This window comes from Mus pahari, chromosome 15 (assembly GCF_900095145.1).
Source record: "Mus pahari chromosome 15, PAHARI_EIJ_v1.1, whole genome shotgun sequence".
NCBI classification, from domain to species: domain Eukaryota; kingdom Metazoa; phylum Chordata; class Mammalia; order Rodentia; family Muridae; genus Mus; species Mus pahari.
The window spans coordinates 11610300-11614575 of NC_034604.1; positions in this window are offsets into that span (position 1 = coordinate 11610300).

A 4276-nucleotide genomic window follows, 5' to 3' on the forward strand; every position below is an offset into this window, starting at 1 on the left:
AGAGAGAGAGAGAGAGAGAGAGAGAGAGAGAGAGAGAGAGAGAGAGAGATATGCAATACTATTCCTCCTGATTTCAGGCATCTACTGGGATCTCAGGACATATCCTACTGTATCTATCTTAGAGTCCTTAAGTGCCCAGTCTTCCCTTTGTGGCTCTGGCCAGATGATTCTGTTTTTACAGTTGTTCTATGCTAAGCTACTCAAACTAACTTGCTATCAATCCAAGTCACCAAAATGAAATCAAGCCGTCATATGGAAATTCTTTCTGAAAACATAAAACTGTTTTTGCTATTGGCCTAATCTCCGCCCTCTCTTTCCTAGGAGAGGCATTTCTATCTCCGTCTCCACTTGTTTCCTTCACTACTGTCCTGTAAATTGTTTTCCTCTCTCTCCCTCCCTCCCTCCCTCCCTCCTCCTTTTTCTTCCTTCCTTCCTCCTTTTCTTTTTTTTGCTTTTTTTCTTTCTCTCAGTCTTTGTCAGGGCTCACTATATACCCTACCTGGCTAGAACTCACTCTGTAGGTCAGGCTGGCCTCATACTTACAGAAATTCCCCTGCCTCTGCTTCCTGAGTGCTGGGATCAAAGGTGTGCTCCACCACCTCTGGCTTTAATACTGTTCTTGATCCCACCCTTTCCTGTCTCCTGCAGCATCTTTAGCATGCTTCTTCTCCTTTTGTTATGATTTCTTTTATGTTTTGAGATTACACTATACTTAATATCATTTCCCATTCCTTATCAGCCTCTCCTTGCATTCATTTAAATTCACGGCCTCTTTATTTTTTATTAATTGTTGTTACACACACACACACACACACACACACACACACACTCCTACCTACAAACTGTTCGGTCTGTATGATGTAACTTGTACATATCTTTCTAGGGCTGACCATTTGGTATTGGATAAACAACTGAGGTAGCACCAATCTTTAATCCTCTGAGACCCTCTGAGACTTTTTCCTATAACTCCTTTTCACCTGAGAAATATTTATATAAAATACACAAATCAAACAGTTGCTGCTTACAAGTCCCAAGTTTTAAAATAATTTTGACATATATACAAATATTTAATTATACTGTATATCAAAACCAATAACATACATAACTTATTAGAACAAAAAGCAAATTTGCACAGTGGTGAAATGCTTACTTTTATATAAAGAAATAAACCCTGGCTAATATATGACATCTCAGAGTATAGTGCATCTTTAACATTTTTCAGACTGGTCAATACTTTCATTTTATAATCATCAATGCTGAGAACTTAGTTCTCATAAGTAAGTACTACAGGATGACAGAAGTATGTCAATGGCCATTTCAGAAGTTGTTGGAAATTTTGTCCTAAACCAAAATCAAAATTCATTTAATGATTTTTTAAAATGAAACTTGTCAATAATTCAAATAATAGCTTTCAAAATTAAACATTTTAACACAATATAATCCAAAGACAAATTATTTTGATATTTATATATTGAGGAAAATATTGATAGTGTTTTTTCTTTGTAATTAAGGTCTTCAGTTTCTACAAGAGCAGAAAACTTGAGATATGCAGCAGAAACACTGAGATTCACGACATACTATGATCCTCTGAGCTAAGGATGTTGGGCAGTGTGTGCTGATGTGTGTTGTGACAGAATGCACAGAGCAAAGGTCTTGTGCTGGGTCTCCAGAACAAGGGTCACAGCGACTTTGCACAATGAAACTCTGGCTGGCATAGAAAATACCTCAGATTCATCATCTGTTGAATTTTGAATGGCTTTTTTTCTGGTCACTACACATTCAGAAAACAATTACTATTGCCAGTGTTTTTCATGACCTCTCCCTCCTCAGCTGGGTCTGCAACCCACACATTAAGAAGCCACACTCTCATTCATTCATTCATTCATTCATTCATCAAGAGCTCTTTGCAGTGAAAAATTAATCAATGTTGCAATGAGCTTTAATGAGGAGTGTATGTGTGGATACCATATTAGGAACTGAAACAGATGACTTCAAAGTTTTACTAACATTAATAATAATAATAATGTTATATATAGTAGTTACATTGAATTTTGAATTTTAACACCTTTTTCTGAGACAAAGTCTTGTTGTGTAACCCTGTCTGGTCTGAAACTGGCTGTGTAGACGAACTAGGCTGGTTTCGAAACTGCAGCAGCTTCTCTTGCTTCTGCCCCTGTAGTAGTGGGATTTAGGTCTAAACCACGATGCCCAGCATAGATTGAATTTTTAAATTAAAATATACCTTCCAGATAAAACCAACTAGTGAAGAGACGACCACTGGTTTACTTTTGTACAAGTCTCTTCATATCAGAAGAGATTTTTTTGTTTTTGTTTTTTCACCACTTCTGTCATCCGTTTGACATGGTCATTTGGGGAAGTGTGGTAAGAAATCATGCTTTCTATCAGGATGCTGCTTGGAAGGAGGTCTCAGTATCTGCACAGATAATCGTCAGTGCTGTCCCATGACCCAAACTCCACAATCGTTTCTTAAACTTTAGCTCAAATGCATGATCTATGGATGAGCCCTTTAGCCTCTGACCCTTTGAAATCATTTACCTGTTACACTTTGAACATTCATTCCATGAAGGCACAGCTTTTACTTGCACGCTCCGCAGTTTGGAAAGTGTTGGTTTACTGAGTGTTAGAACTCTCCTGAGCACTGGGACATTTATTTTATTTTATTTTATTTTTTTACAATATTCATTGCAAACACTTAGAACACAACAGTCATTAATCATTGGCACTAATCACATCAAGAGAGTATTGAATATTGACAATACTGGCAAACTCACAGGGGGTAGACAGAATTGTAATTTTCTGACTTTTTTTTTTGCTAGAAAGCTCAAATATTATTAATAGAAAAACATTGTCAGGTTTTCTTGGAATTAAAGACTCATTTTGTTTATTTCCGAGAAAAAAATTTTTTTTCTAACACCGAATTTGAATAATCTTGGTCTGCCAACTGTTCATTAACGTCAATATAGTATTCTTTGAGACAGGGCTTTGGCTCTCATGTGGCTTGAAGCAAATCAACTGACTGGATCTGAAGAACAAGCGCTTCTTGAACACTTCCTGGTTTGCCACAAGGGACAGTAAAATGATGTGGATTTGTAGGCTAAGAATTAGTAAAATGAACACTCTTGTCCCTTATTAGAAACGTAGGGCTAGCATTGGCCTTATAGTGTGGGGTGATGAAGGAGATTTATTTTAATGTGCACTAAGGTGCCAGCAGTTTGACTAACATTTTTTCTTAAAATATTCATTTATTTATTTTATGTGAGTACACTGTTGCTATCTTCAGACACACCAGAAGAAGGCATGGGATCCCATTACAGATGGTTGTGAGCCACCATGTGGTGGCTGGGAATTAAGCTCAGGACCTCTGGAAGAACAAACAGTGCTCTTAACCGCTGAGCCGTCTCTCCAGCCTACCCCCAACATTGTTTTAATACAGGTAGAACAGGTGGACAGGAACATACATGTTACTATGGTTGTGAAAAGAGGTTTTGTCTTCTGAGATTTCACAGAAGAGGACTCAAGGACCCAGAGGTTTGTGTAGACTATACCGTGAAAGTTACTGATCTAATCAGTTAACCAGTTTAATAATTTCTTACCTAATTCTTTCTGCTAGCTCTAAAGCATGTTCAAATCTTATTCATCTTGGAAGAAAGTATAATTTTGTGTCTAACTCCATGTCATCTACTAGAGATCATTGACTCTACTTCCCTGTTAGAACCAACTGTCCTTGGATAATCCTCTTGTGTACACATACGTGCACACACACATGTGCACTAGACTTTGTAGCCCGATGCAATGTAGTTTCTATCCCCCTTCTCTTCCTGTGAATTACTCTCTTCAGGTTGCAGACATGTCTGTCTTTGTGACTCCAGGTGACAAGCTCCATTCTGATTTTCTTTGACCCTTCTACATCTCCTGACTAGAGTGAGCACTTGGTCCATCATGGTCAGTGCTGGGCGCTCACTGAATTCTGGGCAGTGCAGTGTTATTCTAATTCCTTATTCTGGAAATCAGGAAAGCTGCCTACATCCTACATCTCTCGAATTGAAGTAGAGTCTTAAATCTGCCTCCTTACTGATCTTACCCATAATACTATGCCTTCTAGAAATCCCTTGTTTTCCTTCCTTTTATCTTTATTCTCCAGGTCGATTCTCTGCTTATTTGGCTGCTTCTTCTTAGTCTTCTTTGGTCCTATTAAAACACGATTTATTCAGTGACCAGTGAGATAGATCATTGTTAAGAGCATTTGTTGCTATAG